Source organism: Balaenoptera borealis (assembly GCF_965194805.1).
Source record: "Balaenoptera borealis genome assembly, chromosome: 10".
NCBI classification, from domain to species: Eukaryota; Metazoa; Chordata; class Mammalia; order Artiodactyla; family Balaenopteridae; genus Balaenoptera; species Balaenoptera borealis.
In genome coordinates this window covers 302,226-321,628 of record NC_138874.1, presented here as the reverse complement: position 1 = coordinate 321,628, position 19,403 = coordinate 302,226, and the positions used below count along the sequence as shown (strand labels likewise).

The window sequence follows — 19,403 nt, the reverse complement described above, 5'->3', positions numbered from 1 at the left end:
GTGAAATCTGTTTAGATCTTGATTCAAACTATTAAAAATTATTATATTTATGGGGAAGTCATGTTGAACACTGTATATTTGATAGTATTAAATAATTATTATCAAATGTTTTAGGCATGATAATGGTATTGTGGTTATCATTTTTTTAAAGACATCTTTTAGAGATACATACTGAAGTATTTATGGATGAAATGGTATGATGTCTGGGATTTGCTTCAAAATTATATGGAAGGAAGGAATTCAGTGGGATGTAGCTGAAATAAGATAGGTTATGAGTTTAAGATTCTTGAAACTGAGTGATGGGTCAAAGGATTCACTGAAATGTTCCATTATATAAAGGTTTTTTTTTTTTTTTTGTAAAGAGTCTTAAGACTCTAGTACAGAGCTCTTTCCACAATTCCATTACATTGGTCATGGAAAAATGAAGCAAAATTCCAGAATTTTCTACATTTTTTAATTCAAAAGGGGTTCCCAAAATAAGGAATAAGGACAATGGTTAAAAATGTCAGCCCTTGGAGTTCATGAACTCTGTCTTCTCATCTGACTTTGCCAAGAAATTCCTATGTGGTCTTTGGCAATATTAGATTTTTCTGTCTTGATTTGGTCACCCTCCAAAAGTGGCCAGAGGTCAAGGTCCACATTATGACTTGTCGGCAGCACTTCCAGCATAGGAGGGCTCCATTACTGCATAAAGATGATGCATAAAGTGAGCCGATTTTAGGAGAAAAATCTGCTTTTAAATAACTATTAATACAATAGGTCGGATGAAAATGTAAAATGAAAAACCATTACAGAGGGAAAAAAAGATGCTTTATATGAAAGATTGTTATTGACCAAAGCTTCATAATTAACAATATTATTAACTCAAGACGGTAGGACTGTTTTTCACTTTACTACAAGACGTTATGGACTGCCACCACCATCTTGAATCAAAGTGTCTGGTGCGCTGAGCTGAGGTGTCTGCGCAGTGGTTCTGCCTTGGGAACTCTAATTCGACGCGTTAGGTGGAAGTCCTCTGCACACAGCCCCCTACAGGAATAGACTTTGAGGAGGAAAAACATGCAGCCGACAGAGATTGGTTCAAGATGGCAGAGTAGAAGGTTGTGCGCTCCCTCCCTCTTGTGAGAGCACCGGAATCACAACTAACTGCTGAACAATCATCGACAGGAAGACACTGGAACTCACCAACAAAGATACCCCACGGCCAAAGACAAAGGAGAAGCTGCAGTGAGACAGTAGGAGGGGCGCAATCACAATAAAATCAAATCCCATAACCACTGGGTGGGTGACTCACAAATTGGAGAACAATTATACCACAGAAGTCCACCCACTGGAGTGAAGGTTCTGAGCCCCACATCAGACTTCCCAACCTGGGGGTCCAGCAACGGGAGGAGGAATTCCCAGAGGATCAGACTTTGAAGGCTAGCGTGATTTGATTGCAGGACTTCCATAGGACTGGGGGAAACAGAGACTCCACTCTTGGAGGGCACACACAAAGTAGTGTGCACATGAGGACCCAGAGGGAAGGAGCAGTGACCCCATAGGAGATTGAACCAGACCTACCTGCTAGCATTGGAGGGTCTCCTGCAGAGGCAGGGGGTGGCTGTGGCTCACCACGGGGACAAGGACACTGGCAGCAGAAGTTCTGGAAAGTACTCCTTGATGTGAGCCCTCCCAGAGTCCACCATTAACCCCACCAAAGAGCCTGTAGGATTGAGTGTTGGGTCGCCTCAGGCCAAACAACCAACAGGGAGGGAACTCAGCCCCACCCATCAACAGACAAGTGGATTAAAGTTTTACTGAGCTCTGCCCACCAGAGCAACAGTCAGCTCTACCCACCACCAGTCCCTCCCATCAGGAAGCTTGCACAAACCTCTTAGATAGGCTCATCCACCAGAGGTCAGACAGCAGAAGCAACTACAATCCTGCAGCCTGTGGAACAAAAACCACATTTACAGAAAGATAGACAAAATGAAAAGGTAGAGGACTATGTATCAGATGAAGGAACAAGATAAAACCCCAGAAAAACAACTAAATGAAGTGGAGATAGGCAACCTTCCAGAAAAAAATTCAGAATAGTGATAGTGAAGATGATCCAGGACCTCAGAAAAAGAATGGAGACAAAGATCAAGAAGATGCAAGAAATGTTTAACAAAGACCTAGAAGAATTAAAGAACAAACAAAGAGAGATGAACAATACAATAACTGAAATAAAAAATACACTAGAAGGAATCAATAGCAGAATAACTGAGGCAGAAGAACAGATAAGTGACCTGGAAGACAGAATGGTGGAAATCACTGCCACAGAACAGAATAAAGAAAAAAGAATGAAAAGAAATGAAGACCGCCTAAGAGACCTCTGGGACAACATTAAACGCAACAACATTCGCATTATAGGGGTCCCAGAAGGAGAAGAGAGAGAGAAAGGACCCGAGAAAATATTTGAAGAGATTATAGTCGAAAAATTCCCTAACATGGGAAAGGAAATAGCCACCCAAGTCCAGGAAGTGCAGTGAGTCCCATACAGGATAAACCCAAGGAGAGACATGCTGAGACACACAGTAATCAAATTGACAAAAATTAAAGACAAAGAAAAATTATCAAAAACACAAGGGAAAAACGAAAAATAACATACAAGGGAACTCCCATAAGGTTAACAGCTGATTTTTCAGCAGAAACTCTACAAGCCAGAAGGGAGTGACACGATATATTTAAAGTGATGAAAGGGAAGAAACTACAACCAAGATTACTCTACCCGGAAAGGATCTCATTCAGATTCGATGGAGAAATCAAAAGCTTTACAGACAAGCAAAAGTTAAGAGAATTAAGCACCACCAAACCAGCTCTACAACAAATGCTAAAGGAACTTCTCTAAGTGGGAAACACAAGAGAAGAAAAGGACCTACAAAAACAAACCCAAAACAATTAAGAAAATGGTAATAGGAATATACATATTCATAATTACCTTAAATGTGAATAGATTAAATGCTCCAAGCAAAAGACACAGGCTGGCTGAATGGATACAAAATCAAGACCCATATATATGCTGCCTACAAGAGAACCACTTCAGACCTAAGGACACATACAGACTGAAAGTGAGGGGATAGAAAAAGATATTCCATGCAAATGGAAATCAAAAGAAAGCTGGAGTAGCAATACTCATATCAGATAAAATACACTTTAAAATAAAGAATGGTACAAGAGACAAGGAAGGACAATACATAATGATCAAGGGTTCAATCCAAGAAGAAGATATAACAATTGTAAATATTTATACACCCAACATAGGAGCACCTCAATACATAAGGCAAATGCTAACAGCCATAAAAGGGGGAAATCGACAGTAACACAGTCATAGTAGGGGACTTTAACACCCCACTTTCACCAACAGACAGATCATCCAAAATGAAAATAAATAAGGAAACACAAGCTTTAAATGATACATTAAACAAGATGGACTTAATTGATATTTATAGGACATTCCATCCAAAAACAGCAGAATACACTTTCTTCTCAAGTGCTCATGGAACAGTCTCCAGGATAGGTCATATCTTGGGTCACAAATCAAGCCTTGGTAAATTTAAGAAAATTGAAATCGTGTCAAGTATCTTTTCCGACCACAATGCTATAAGACTAGATATCAATTACAGGAAAAAATCTGTAAAAAATACAAACACATGGAGGCTAAACAATACACTACTTAATAACCAAGAGATCACTGAAGAAATCAAAGAGGAAATCAAAAAATGCCTAGAAACAAATGACAAGGAAAACACGACGACCAAAAACCTATGGGATACAGCAAAAGCAGTTCTAAGAGGGAAGTTTATAGCAATACAATCCTACCTCAAGAAACAAGAAAAATCTCAAATAAACAATTTAATTTTACACCTAAAGGAACTAGAGAAAGAAGAACAAACAAAACTCAGTGTTAGTAGAAGGAAAGAAATCATAAAGATCAGAGAAGAAATAAATGAAATAGAAACAAAGAAAACAATAGCAAAGATCAATAAAACTAAAAGCTTGTTCTTTGAGAAGATAAAGAAAATTGATAAACCTTTAGCCAGACTCATCAAGAAGAAGAGGGAGAGGACTCAAATCAATAAAATTAGAAATGAAAAAGGAGAAGTTGCAACGGACACCGCAGAAATACAAGGCATCCTAAGAGACTACTACAAGCAACTCTATGCCAATAAAATGGACAAGCTGGAAGAAATGGACAAATTCTTAGAAAGGTATAACCTTCCAAGACTGAACCAGGAAGAAATAGAAAATATGAACAGACCAATCACAAGTAATGAAATTGAAACTGTGATTAAAAATCTTCCAACATTCTGGTATAATGTTATAAGTAATAATCCTAGTTATTACTTTAAAATGTATATCTCAGAAATAACTAATTTTCTTGTCAACTGCATTATTATGAACTTTCATCAAATCTTTAACCGTGGTCATTTTTAAGTCTTTTGTCATTTACAGACAGTTCTGGGTGTACTCTGATGATTTTGCAAATATGTTCCTATAAAAGGGTTTCATCTTCAAGAAATTCATGGAAAAGACTCTGACAAGTACAGGTTTCTGGTAACTGACTGTACTGCTCAACTGAATGAATAAGCATTTTCAGAACTCTAATGAAAAACTGATGAACTCATAAAAGTGCTAACAAAAGATCAAGATGAAAAAAAAAATTAATTACATGGGACTGAGTGAACTGATGAGGATGAGTATAATTTTTGTGACTTTCTGTCTGAATTAAAAAAAAAAAAATCCCACAAGGACTCAGAGGCAGAGAATATACAAATCAATTTTTACTGCAAAGTAAAGGAGCTGTTGCAGTGGAGGATTACAGGACTGAATGTCAATATTATGACATAGTATGAGTGTGTTTCATGTTTGGTAATTGCAATCATTGTTGCTTTTGTTGTGGTCATCCATGTACAATGCTTGGTGTCAGTCTATTTATCTCTTGTAAAAATAAAAAAAATAAAAAAAAAAAAAGAAAATCTTCCAACAAACAAAAGTCCCGGACCAAATGGCTTCACAGGTGAATTCTATCAAACATATAGAGAACAGCTAACAACCACCCTTCTTAAACTCTTCCAAAAAATTGCAGAGGAAGGAACACTCCCAAACTCATTCTACGAGGCCACAATAACCCTGATACCAAAACCAGAAAAAGATAGTACAAAAAAAGAAAATTACAGACCAGTATCACTGATGAATATAGATGTAAAAACCCTCAACAAAATACTAGCAAACAGAATCGAACAACACAGTAAAAGGATCATACACCATGATCAAGTGGGTTTATCCCAGGGATGCAAGGATTCTTCAATATATGCAAATCAACCAATGTGATACACCATATTGACAAATTGAAAAATAAAAACCATATGATCATCTCAATCGATGCAGAAAAAGCTTTTGACAAAATTCAACACCCATTTATGATAAAAACTCTCCAGAAAGTGGACATAGAGGGAACCTACCTCAACATAATAAAGGCCATATATGACAAACCCACAGCAAACATCATTCTTAATGGTGAAAAACTGAAAGCATTTCCTCTAAGATCAGGAACAAGACAAAGATGTCCACTCTCACCACTCTTATTCAACATAATTCTGTAAGTCCTGGCAACGGCAATCAGAGAAGAAAAAGAAATAAAAGGAATACAATTTGGAAAATAAGTAAACTGTCACTGTTTGCAGATGACATGATACTATACATAGATAATCCTAAAGATGCCACCAGAAAACTACTAGAGCTAATCAATGAATGTGGTAAAGTAGCAGGATACAAAATTAATGCACAGAAATCTCTTGCAGTCCTATACACTAACAATGAAAGATCAGAAAGAGAAATTAACAAAACAATCCCATTCACCACTGCAAAAAAATAAAATAAAATACCTAGGAATAGACCTACCTAAGGAGGTAAAAGACGTGTACTCAGAAAACTATAAGACACTGATGAAAGAAATCAAAGATGACACAAACAGATGGATAGATATACCATGTTCTTAGATTGGAAGAATCAATATTGTGAAAATGACTATACTACCCAAAGCAATCTACAGATTCAATGCACTCCATATCAAATTAATGGCATATTTTACAGAACTAGAACAAAAATCTTAAAATTTGTATGGAGACACAAAAGACTCCGAATAGCCAAAGCAGTCTTGAGGGAAAAAAATGGAGCTGGAGGAATCAGACTCCCTGACTTCAGACTATACTACAAAGCTACAGTAATCAAGACAATATGGTACTGGCACAAAAAACAGAAATATAGATCAATGGAACAGGATAGAAAGCCCAGACATAAACCCACACACCTATGATCAACTAATCTATGACAAAGGAGGCAAGGATATACAATGGAGAAAATACAGTCTCTTCAATAAGTGCTGGGAAAACTGGCCAGCTACATGTAAAAGAATGAAATTAGAACACTCCCTAACACCATACACAGAAATAAACTCCAAATGGATTAAAGACCTAAATGTAAGACTAGGCACTATAAAACTCTTAGAGGAAAACATAGGAAGAACACTCTTTGACATAAATCACAGCAAGATCTTTTTGGACCCACCTGCTAAAGTAATGGAAATAAAAACAAAAATAAACAAATGGGATCTAATGAAACCTAAAAGCTTTTGCACAGCAAAGGAAATTATAAACAAGGTGAAAAGACAACCCTCAGAATAGGAGAAAATATTTGTAAACAAATCAATGGACAAAGGATAAATCTCCAAAATATATAAACAGCTCACACAGCTCAATATTACAAAAACAAACAACCCAATCAAAAAATGGGCAGAACACCTAAATAGACATTTCGCCAAAGTAGACATACAGATGGCCAAGAGGCACATGAAAAGATGCTCAACATCAGTAATTATTAGAGAAATGCAAATCGAACTACAATGAGGTATCACCTCACACCAGTTAGAATGGGCATCATCAGAAAAATCTACAAACAACATATGCTGGAGAGGGTGTGGAGAAAAGGGAATCCTCTTGCACTCTTGGTGGGAATCTAAACTGATACAGCCACTATGGAGAACAGTACGGAGGTTCCTTAAAAAACTAAAAATAGAATTACCATATGACCCAGCAATCCCACTACTGGGTGTATACCCAGAGAAAAACATAATTCAAAAAGACACATGCACCCCAATGTTCATTGCAGCGCTATTTACAATAGGCAGGTCATGGTAGCAACCTAAATGCCCATCGACAGACGAATGGATAAAGAAGTTGTAGTACATATATACAATGGAATATTACTCAGCCATAAAAAGGATCGAAATTGAGTCATTTGTAGAGACGTGGATGGACCTAGAGTCTGTCATACAGAGTGAAGTAAGTCAGAAAGAGAAAAACAAATATCGTATATTAACACATATATGTGGAATCTAGAAAAATGGTACAGATGAACTGGTTTGCAAGGCAGAAATAGAGACACAGATGTAGAGAGCAAACGTATGGACACCAAGTGGGGAAAGCGGGGTGAGGGGGTGGTGGTGGTGGTATGAATTGGGAGATTGGGATTGACATATATACACTGATATGTATAAAACAGATAACTAGTAAGAACCTGTTTTATATAAAAAATATATATATAAGACCTCATGGTTGGGGTCCTCCATAACCATTCTTTTTTCTTTTTGTAGTTGTTCTTTCTGCTTGTTATTTGAAATATGGCAATATGAATGCATTTTGTGATGGTTCTAATCTATGGTTTACATTAATTTTTTTTGTGTAAAGCCTGGTCTTACTTAGACTTTGATGTTTTCAATGCCAGTATCCACAGACAGCTTTGCAAACAAATGAAAAACAATGATCATTTGAGGCTGATACATATGTTTTTTTGTCTCTCTTGCCTCATGCCCCAAATAAATGAAGTGATAAAGTAAATGAAATCAACTTTCTCTTGTACCCACCTGGCATCAATTGTTTCCAACTCCAGGCATCCAGTCAGGGATAACTTGTTAGCCAAAGAGGTTGAGGGTCACCCCAGAATTCTCAGTTGCTTATGTAAAAACTAGACAATACTCTTCTGTACAGCCATCCTTTCTCCATACCAATCCTCTCCCATACATTTGGACAGACATGCTTTCTCAACCACAAACATATACATCCTCTAATTTTCTTTCTCATATCTGTAAGTTATTTTGCCCAAGATATACTTATTCATCTGTTTCATATTTAGATAGCCTCCCTTAGTATAATCTTTAAAATGCTGTCATAACTATTGCAAATCTTTTTAAATAAAGAGAAAAGTACATGCCAGGTAATTATAAAATAGTTATTACATAGTCTACAGGAGGGAGGAGAAAGAGGGAGGGAGAGAGTTGAAAGCAAAATGGATTTACCAGAAAGTTTTGAAATGTTCACAACTCACAAAAATTAATGGTGAATCATGGGTCAAAATTTCTTGCTCTAGAATATTTAGAGGAAATGCTGATAGCTAAACAAAATGCAGATGAATCTTGGGTTGAAAAATAAGAATGTGAAGAAAAAGCACAATGATGATATATATGTATATGGAGGGGATACTTCAGAAATGTTAAAAACCAACTGTTAACGAATTTTCTACTGGGTCTGCTATAAATGTGCAGGGAGATACAGTATTAGAATGGATCTGGGATTATAAATGTAGTGTTAGAAGTTCATAAATAAGATTTGTAATTTAAAGCCCAAATATTCTTCATATTTTTCTCTATCATATACCTTTTTCAAAAATGGACTCACACCAAGTCATATCATAAGAATGAGGGCTTAGCTATCCTCCAAACTCCAGGGCCAAATGGCTAAACTTAGCCAACCTGAACTTTGAATACTTATTTTTTAATTCACACACTACCAGAGAACCCTGCATTTCTAAAATTTTATTGAGAATCTTAGCTATTCCAATAAGGACATTCAAGTATTTACCGCAGTTTTATTTATTTATTTTTTTTAAATATTTATTTATTTAGGCTGAGCCAGCTTTTAATTGCAGCATGTGGGATCTAACTCCCCAACCAGGGACCGAACCCAGGCCCCCTGCATTCTGAGCGTGGAGTCTTACCCACCGGACCACCAGGGAAGTCCCTCTGCAGTTTTCAATAAAATATCTTAGGAGCTACCCTGTAAAACATGCTTTAAAAAGTTTAGGAAGTTGTATGATTTTAATTAAGATAGAGGCAGATTATGGATTAGTAGTCATTGAGTGGCAGAAATTGGCTAGGTGCTCACCGACCTCCTTTCTTCTTCCTGGATAAATAAGAAGAGTCACGTCTCAGTTTTGCTTGTAGTTCGGTTGGTGTTATTTGACTAGGTTCTGGCCAATAGAATGTGAAGGGAAGTAATATACAGTACTTCCAGATTTATCTTTAAAACATCCTGGTTGACCCTCCTTGCTCTCTCTCTTTACTTAATGGTTGAGTGATGATCAAGCGGAGGAGTCCATGGAGGCACTAAGAAATAGCAGCGCTGTGATATAGATGTACCCTACGTTCCTGAGTCTCTGTCTGGAGGAGAGCCTAAGGAGAGCTGCCCAATCTGTATTGGGCAGGGATGTAAGAAAGAAAGAAAGAAAAATTTTAACCAGATTGTGGGAATCCTTTCACAATGTGTATGCATATCAAATCACCATGCTGTACACTTTAAATATCTTACAATTTTGTCAATTATACCTCAATCAAACTGGAAAAAAAATAAATTTTTATTGTTAAGCAACTGAGACTTGGGAGGGGTGCATATTAATAGCTTCTGATATTGATTACCTTGAGGAATGTCATTGTTTGTTGGCATTTGGTACACCATTCTTTCATTTTATTTACCAAAAGCCACTGTACTCAGTATCTCATCTCTGCTTCTTCTTCTTCTTTTTTTTGGCCACACTGCGGGGCATGCAGGATCCTAATTCCCCGACCAGGGATTGAACCCGTGCACCCTGCAGTAGAAGGGTGGAGTCTTAACCACTGGACCACCAGCAAAGTCCTTGTTACTGCTTGTTAAATCATGGTCTAAACTTCTTACCCACTCCTAGACCCTAAGCCCCGTACCATGTAGGGCATGATGTTATACTTCCAAAGACAGCTCACTCCCTGATCATAGGTTTGAAGAGCTGGCAGAGAGCTTGTCCATTCTGCAGGTAATAAATACCTCCATTTAAGCAAAACGATTTCTTCTGAGACAGTAAAACAAATTTTTTATAAGACGCATAGCATTTTGGAGATACTCCCTCCATACATATTCTACATCACCTTTTATTTTCATATCCTTATTTTTCATTCCAAGATCCATAGTTCCATTTTGTTTGGATACTAGAATTTCCTCTCAATATTTCAGAGCAGGGATGTTTAACCCATGATTTACCATTAATTTTAGGTTGTGGAAGTTTCAAAGCTTTCTGGTGTGTTCATTTTGCTTGCACTCATCCCTCCCATAACGCGGGTAAGTAGCTCTATTTTATAATTACCCAGTGTGTATTTTTCTCTTTATTTTAGGGAAAGTGTGTTAGGCAAAACCCAGTCCTTGTGTGCTTCTCCTTTACTCTCACGCTACTAAGCATATTCACACCACTTCTGATACCAGTTGTGTGGGGTTTTTTTCGCCAAACCAAACAATTCTACAAAACACCAAATCAGCTGCGTGTCCCACGATTTAACTCAATTCTAACACCATCTACCCGTTGACAGTGTCAGATCCTACTGGTTGAGGGCTCAGTCCTTAACTGCCCTCACCCTCCACCCCTCCACCCCGCCTCCACACTGCAGATGCCAATTTGTTTTGGTTGTCACCTGTGCTTCTGACCAATTGGCTGTAAGTAGGAGATTCCCACGACCTCCTCCTTGGATTCAACAGATCTGCTGCAGTGGCTCATAGAATTCAGGAAAACAGTTTGTTTACCAGTTTATTATAAAAGGGTTTGATAAAGGATACAGATGACACCCAGAAGTAAGGAATGCATTATGGGAAGGGTCTTGAGCTTCCATACTCTCTCCAGGCATACCACTCTCCCAGCACCTCCACGTGTTCGCCAACCTATAAGCTGTCCAAACCCTGTACTTCGGGGATTTTTATGGAGGCTTCATTGTGTAAGCATGATAGATCATTAACTCCATTTCCAGCCCCTCTCCCCTGTGAACAGGGGTTGGGTCAAAAATTCAAAGCTTCTAATCATGGCTTGGTCTGTCGGGTGACTGGTCCCTATCCAGGAGCCTTCTTAGAACAAAAGACAAGGTTGTCAACCAGGAAATTTCAAGGGATATAGGAACTTTGTGTCAGGAACCAGGGTCACAGACCAAATATTTGAACAAAAGATACTCCCAGTGCTTTTATGACTTAGGAAATTACAACGGTTTTAGGTTCCTGTGTCAGTAACCTGGAGCAGAGACCAATATATACCTATATATATATATATTTTTTTTCTATTATCTCACAGTTTCTAATAACTATGACAGCATTTTGCACCCACTCCCCCATTCTCAGCAAAGAAGGTTCAGGATTCACCTCCTCTCCCCTGCCTACCCAGCACAGCCTGTTTAAGGAGCAACACGTGTAGCATGTGCTTGGAAATCCCAAGGCCCTCATCTGTTCCACCTGACCATTCCAAAACCTCAACAACAGAATCTCTGGGTTCTTCACCATCCTCACCATTGTCAATCCGTTGGCAAACCTACCTACAAATTCTTTTCTCCTTGAAACTGCTCTGCGTTGAACCAGTCTTTCTCAAACCAAATTCAGCAGCAACTCAGAATCAACTTATTTTCCATGCTCCTGAATATTCCTCACCCAGGAAAGTTTCTGTGTAGCCTAAAGGCACAGTCTTGACCTTACCAAACGCTGTCTGGTACTAGGGCAGACTCCACCCTAGTGGAGTAACTAGAGAAACTACGACAAGTGGAGGCTTTCTCCCAGGGCTCAAACCCAACCCAGATCTCAGACCTTCTCTGGATCCTTGCAGAAGTCTAAAACAGTGACTCCCAAAGTTTAGAATGCATTCGAATTACCTAGTGGATACTTGTTTAAAAGCAGATTGCTGGACCTAAAATCTTCAGGAATTTTAATGTATAAGGTTTTGGGTAGGTCCTAGGAATCTGTATTTCTGTGAAGCCCCTCAGATTTATCTGTTCCTGATGATTCAACGACCATACTTTGAGAAATGTAGATGGGGTGATGTCAGATATCAAGTGACATGTTTAAGATGCCCTGAGAAAAATGTTACTTTGTGTCAAAACAAAATCAACTAAAATAGATTTATGACAGGTTGGCTTTTGCCACTTGAACACATTCTCAGGATTTTGATGTTTGCTCCCTCCTTTGCTTAGAGCTCTGAATCTCCTTCCTCACTGACCCTTGACCTTGGCTTAAGACCTCTGAGCCATGACTCATGCTTTTTGTTACAAGTCCTTAGCTTTGCCTTTCAATGTCTGTTTCTATCCTTATATTGCACAAGGAAATCACCCTAAGTTCCAGATCGTTGAGGGGTGGGGTAGAAATTACTCCAATATCCAGTTCTCTTTCCCTTCCAGGCACAACTGACATAGCATTTCTCAAGTTCCTTGTGGTTGGACGGAGCCATGGGATTAACTCTGGCTAATGAAATATGAGCAGAAGTAACATACATGGGATTCTCCAGTGTCTCCCTCTCCTTCCACCACTTCTTTCTGGCCACGTGTTCCAGATGGTGCAGCTATAAGCTGGTGGAGTCTTCACCTCCTCAAGTCCTTCAGTGACTATGTGAAATAGAGTCTTTGATTCACATGGAGAGTGTGTTGAAATAAACTTGTGTTGGGTCCATCCACTGAGATTTGGGGGTGGTTTGTAATCACAGAAAAAACAAGTCTGTTCTGACTAATCCGAAGTTGTGTTGTGCTGGAACAGAGTTTGCCCAAGGCCACCGCTATCCTTACTTAGTTGATGGCTGCTGACTGCCTTAGAGAATTAAGTACATATTGAGGCTGGCAATGTAATAAGTTGTCTTTATTTTGTGATAATGGTTGGATGAGCACCTAATAAACATATTTAAGTAAATAAATCTTTAGTTTAAGATAGAAATGTTCAGGGGAATCTCCTCAGCTCTTTGAATCTGACTGGTACAGAGCTGATGGGTTGTTGGGCATGTATCTTTTTTTTTCTGGCAGTGCTGTGCAGCTGGCAGAATCTCAGTTCCCTGACCAGGGATCAAACCTGGGCCCACAGCAGTGAAAGTGCTGAGTCCTAACTCCTGGACCGCCAGGGAATTCCTGGGCATTTATCTTTTGATATATTTCAAGCATTCAGATTTGAGCTCATTTGCACTGCCATCGTTTGCACTGACTTCAATCTGAACAGAATTTTCTATATTTCTTCTGAGTCTTTGCTATTATGTAGATGCATAGCCTTAATGTATCTTGTAAATTCAGAAAAACGTTACAATCTGTCCCGATAAAACACATTAAAATGACTGAGTCACACATTTTTAAAATTTAACTCTGCTGGGGGTAGCATGAAATACTGGGGCAGTCACAGTTCTGAAGAGGCATTTAAATTTGACTGTTGTGGATTTGTATTCTATGTGTCCTCTTTAAAAACTTTCATTGTCCATACAAGGCAAGTTAGGTTGTCTAGACTGTCCTTGTTTTACCTTTGCAAATGCTTAAACTGTGCAGCTGGAAGAATGGCCTCTACATAGATTCTGCTGGAGTGATTTTGTCTGATTCCTGTCCCCAGAGCAGGATGAAGAACTGGCCATTTTCTTTTGTTTTCTATACCCCCTCCCAGCCCTTTCCTCCCCATTCCAAATGATTAGTTTGCTTTTTATTTGGTTTGGGTTTTTGTGGGTTTTGTGTTTTTTTTTTTTTTTTTGGCCTACTTGTATGCACTCCTAGTCTGGCTGACTTTCTGGGCTCTGATCCAGTTTAGTTTAACATTGTTTACTGTCAGAGTCTTCTTGGGAGATTGGTATTTTAATTAACAACATATTGATTTTAGATACTACAAAATGTCATTTGACCCAAAATGTTTCTCCATTCTAAAACTTCTCAGCAGACTTCTCACTGAATCCTAGTCTCTCCCTAAAAGTGATGCCAATATATTTTGAGCATATTTACATTGTTGAATGTAGTTTTTCTTATAGCACTCGATCAACACACTTAGTACACCTTGGCTAAAATATTCTCCTTACCATAGTTTGCTAGTTTTTTCCTTTTACCTACATTTTAGTTCACTTATATCACTAAGAAAATCTTTAGCTCCATATAAAGAGAGGATAATTACTTTGAATATAATAGTTATTATTAATAACTTGCAATACTTTAAATCTTAACGTGTTTATTAAGACAATTTGGTGGTTAACTGTAATTATTTATTAAGCTCCTGGTTTGTGATCTCTCAGGGTTTCCTTTTGTAAATATCCCTTCCTTCTTAATATTTAAAGTAGATAATTCTGACTCCAATATCAAAATGGGGAAAATGCATGAATGATCAGATCATTGACGAAATCAGAGGAGAAAAGGCTCATATTGTCTAGGTTGGGTTCCCAGCCCAGAAGAAGACCCCGAGATAAGGATTCAAGTAGTTAATTCAAGAGATGATCCTAGAAAACACTGATAGGAAGTGGAGAAGTGAGACAGGGGAGGGAAGGAAGCCAACAAAGGATGAGTTATCAAGCCATTTCCTCTTTGGGCAGCTGGGGCTCAGTCCTGCTGGGGAACTCTGGGAGAGAGAGTGTGGAACATTCTCCAGAGTTATCCCACCTAAGGGGTGCAACTGAGGTATTTATCCCTCAACTTGGTTGAGGCTGCTCCTGGGAGTATTAATTCTCTGACACTTCCCACTTGCCCGGCCCAGCTTTCCACTGCTAGGTAACCAAAGAAACACTCTTAGCAGTGGAGTAAGCAACCAGAGGCTGTAGAAGTGGATACAGAGAGATATGGGAGGGCTGCACAATGTTTGCTACTCATATGAAAAGTTGATCAATTTCACTAATAATCAAATAAGTGCAAATTAAAATAACAATGAAACATTATTTTGACTTTTTATTTTATTTTATTTTTGGCTGCATTGGGTCTTTGTTGCTGCGTGTGGGCTTTCTGCTAGTTGCGGCGAGCGGGGGCTGCTCTCCTTTGCGGTGTGCGGGCTTCTCATTGCGGTGGCTTCTCTTGTGGAGCATGGGCTCTAGGCGCGCAGGCTTCAGTAACTGTGGCACGGGGTCAGTAGTTGCGGCTCGCGGACTCCAGAGCGCAGGCTCAGTAGTTGTGGCGCACGGGCCTAGTTCCTCCATGGCATGTGGGATCTTCCCGGGCCAGGGCTCGAACCCGTGTCCCCTGCATTGGCAGGCGGACTCTTAACCACTGCACTACCAGGGAAGCACTATTCTGACATATTTTGACATACTTTTGATATATTAGAATAAAAATTTTTTTTCAAAGGGGAGGATGTTGGAAAACTGGAACTCATATGCTACTGGTGAGGGTAAAAGTTAGTATAATCTTTCTATAAGCGCCATTTGGGATATGGATCAAAAGCCTTAAAAATGTGCTTCTCTTTAATCCAGGAACTCTGCTTCTAAGAATATATTCTGAGAGGATAATTACATCAGTGTGCAGTGTTTACTGAATCATTGTTTATAAAAATGAAATAACCAGAAAAATCTGAATGTCTAATGATATGTGATTGGTTAACACCTTATTCATCCATCCAATCCTTCCATCCAATGGAATACAATGGAGTCATTTGAACTGATGAAGTAGAAGTGATTACCTGGAAATATTTTCACAATATACTTACAAGTGTTCAAATCAAATGCTCCTGTTTGTTAAAATATGTATGAGTGTGTTGTGTGCATATAAAAAATGCTGGAAAGATGAAAACAAAAATGTTAAAAGCCCCTATTGCTGATTGGTAGGAATATAGGTTTTTAAATTGTTTCCTTTTTTTTATCAATATATATGTTTGTAATTTCAGAGTTACTTACAATGGCATTATAATACCATATGACAAAACTAAAATTATTTTTAAAAAGTGAACACACACATAGTTTATGAGATTATTATATAAAGGACCCTTGGGATGCAATAAGTAATACATCAAAAATGCCAGTTTTATAAAAGAAAGGTAGAACAGTAATTTACAAGTGAAAGCTACTTCTGTGACCTAAAAAGCATAAGATATTCATCAATCTAATCTTAGAGAAGTTTTTTTTTTTTTGTAAAATTGAAATCACTTGATTCTTTTCTAGAAAATTTCCACAGTACTATCTCTTTTCTCTATACAAAAATGTGGGTCATAGTAATTTCTGTCTTGAGTAGAGTGGTAGCTCATGTAATTTTATAACTTGGAGGAAAAACATATCATAGCTGAAACCAAAATTAGAAGTAGATCATGTTTAAAAGTTCATGTATATCCTGTAGCTAGAAATGTGGAATAGCAACAGAGAATACATTTCCTCATAGATCAAAAGGCTATAGAAAATAATGATGAGCAAATGTCATGACTATTTACTGCCTAAAATTAGGGTTACATACACTATCTAATTTATTTCTCACCAAAACCTTTTTGAGGTTATTACATTATTAGTATTACCCCTGTGTCACAGATGAAGCCCCTGAGGCCTAAGAAGTTTTAACCAATTTTTTTCTACCTCAGCTAAAAAAGCATCCATTTTAGGAATCAGAGATTTTTGGGTTCTTAAACTGATTTTTTTCTTCTAACACTGCACACAGCATTCAGAGTCACAAGGCTGTTGTCCCAGGCTCCATTAGCTGGGTTATGTAGGAGCCCACGTTCCCTCATTGGTTAAATAAACATAGTAATATGTATAGATTTGGGCAGTTGTTCCCAAACTGTAGTGCATCAGAATCACTTGGAGGACTCCCTTTTTTTTTTTGTTTAATTGAGATATAACTGAAACATAACATTGTGTAAATTTAAGGTGTACAACATGTTGGTTTGATAATTGGAGGGCTTGTTAAAGCACAGATTGTTGGGCTCCAGCCCACAAATTTCTGAATCAGTAGGTCTGGGGTGGGGTCTGAGAATCTGCGTTTGTAACAGGGTCTCAGGTAATGGTGCCGCTGCTGGTCCAGTGACCACTCTTTGAGGACCACTGGCTTAGGTTCTATTAGCTATTGCTACTACTAGAGTTGGTTTTATTTACCTGTCTATGGCATTCTCATCACAATTTAAATTATGAATTTGTTATTTGTTTATATGTGTGTACGTAAATATATATATATTTCTGTGTGTGTATACATAATATATATTTGAGCTATTTTCTGAACATGTAGGTCTGGTTTTTTTGTTATTTTAAACTGTCTCAAGTTTTCCCCAAATTATTTAAGTCTTTGCTATGTTGTACCCTTGGGTTGGAATCATGAATAATATCTCTAATATGAAAATTATTTTAGGTAATTATTTTGGGTAGGAGTGGTGTTTATAGTTAGCATTGTTGGTTAAATAACATAAGCTAAAGACCAACTTTCACTGTCTTCAGAAATTAAGAAAATAATGTCTGAGATGCCCACTCAAAATTGTACATTGCCTCCTCTAAGGACTGCTATTTACTAGATTCTCTATATCATAAAGAGTGAAAGATGAAGTATTATTGTTATGGAAATAGAAAAGAAATACAGCAGAAGTGACTAAAGTAGGTGCTGCTTATTTGTTCCTCTCCTTTCCTCCAGCTACCCTTGGAACTTGAAAGTAATTGCACCATCTTCCAATGCAAGAAGAAATCTTAGTATCTGGGTCCCAGACTACAGACTCTTCAAGAGAGAAGTGGGCTTAGTAAGGGCTATTTAAGATTTATTAAGCACCTTCCACGTGCCTGGCACTGTGCCACGTTGCTAGGGAAACAACAGTGATTAAGACCGAGCCCTCAAGAACCTGATAATTTAGACTAACAGAAAATTCTATTTGTGTGATATGCGGTGTATCTTCTGCCTACGAATCCCATTGTTCAAAGTAGAACTTCCTTCTGTTCGTCCTAAGTGCACCTTGCTCCAGTTTCAACAGAGCCTCTCTTATCCTATCAAGTTAAGAACAAAGTCATTTTTTATCCATACCACTCATTAACTTTTGTATCATTTTTAGAATTTACCTCTTTCAGACTAAAGGTACTGAATCTTCTAATATTTTTAAATATGAAAATAAACAATAGCTACTGTTGATAACCCTAAAATATGCTAAGTGTGTTTTCACCAACTAGGTATGAAACCTGAAGATTGATGTTGGTGCCTTTGGAGGTGGGCTTCCTCAGTGATAGAAGATGAGGCTGCTGTTGAGAGTCTGTGGCTAAGCTTCAGACTAAATATCTGCAGGCCCAGGCCCCACGGGATTTCAGATTCAGTTCAAGGACCAGGAACTACTGATGCTTAGCCTTTAACGCTGAAAAAGAATAAGGGGAGAACATCCTGACCCTTGGGGAGATTTATATACTCTTTCTTGACAATGGGTTCCTCTTACTAGCTAATATGCCTTTTTTATTTGTAATCATGGAGATCATTTAGCTACTCGAGCTTTCTGTTACTTCATTTTTCTAATGACATGTGTTCTTTGTTTAGCTTCATCCTCTCTCATAGGGCTTTGGCTTGAAATAGCTCAGGAAGGGGATTTCATGTCTTGAAGCTAACTGATTTGGAATCGCCCTTTCATTTCTCACAGTAATTTTTAGCATAATACGTTAATCAAAGTTGTCTCATTTGTTTCCTCTTCTTATTTCTCTGTTTTCACATGGCTTTTTTTCCTTTTTGCCTATCTCTTGCACAGAGCCAAGTAAAAGTTCCACAGAGACCATAACATTTGGACCAATTAAAATAATAAAAATGTTAGGACACTATGGTATTTATTTCTAGGCTTTCTTTCCTAAAATATTAATGCCTCATGTTTATGTTGCAACTTAAGGCACTGTTGCAGACATTTATCTTCTTGTTTTTCTTAGGAGGGAGAAACACTTATTACAATTCCAGTTTTGTACATGGAGAGTGAATAATTTGTCCAGAGTTGCAAAGTTAGTGAGTGACAGAAGTGAGACAAAGGCTGTGGGTTTTCTTGGTTCTCATCCTAGTATCCTTTGTAATGGATGTTGTTGCTCTTACTGTAAGAACATGCTTTTATAACATAAAAATCGATAGTTAGGGGCTTCCCTGGTGGCGCAGTGGTTGAGAATCTGCCTGCTAATGCAGGGCACACGGGTTCGAGCCCTGGTCTGGGAGGATCCCACATGCCGCGGAGCAACTGGGCCCGTGAGCCACAACTACTGAGCCTGCGCGTCTGGAGCCTGCGCTCCACAACAGGAGAGGCCACGATGGTGAGAGGCCCGCACACCGCGATGAAGAGTGGCCCCCACTTGCCACAACTAGAGAAAGCCCTCGCACAGAAGTGAAGACCCAACACGTCCAAAAATAAATTAATTAATTAATTAAT

General features: G+C 38.3%; 2 long non-coding RNA genes across 2 annotated transcripts in view; one reads left to right on the top strand and one right to left on the bottom strand.

Moving 5' to 3' along the window:
* LOC309635834 overlaps window positions 1-8,979 on the bottom strand; it is a 24,765-nt gene extending 15,786 nt beyond the window's left edge. Inside the window, exon 1 of the long non-coding RNA XR_014249056.1 lies at window positions 5,525-8,979. This is a non-coding gene — a long non-coding RNA (uncharacterized lncRNA). The remainder of the gene's footprint in view (window positions 1-5,524) is intronic.
* On the top strand, window positions 8,975-19,403 carry LOC309635820. Its single transcript, XR_014249042.1, has 2 exons — window positions 8,975-10,448; window positions 12,530-19,403. It is a non-coding gene; the product is annotated as an uncharacterized lncRNA (long non-coding RNA).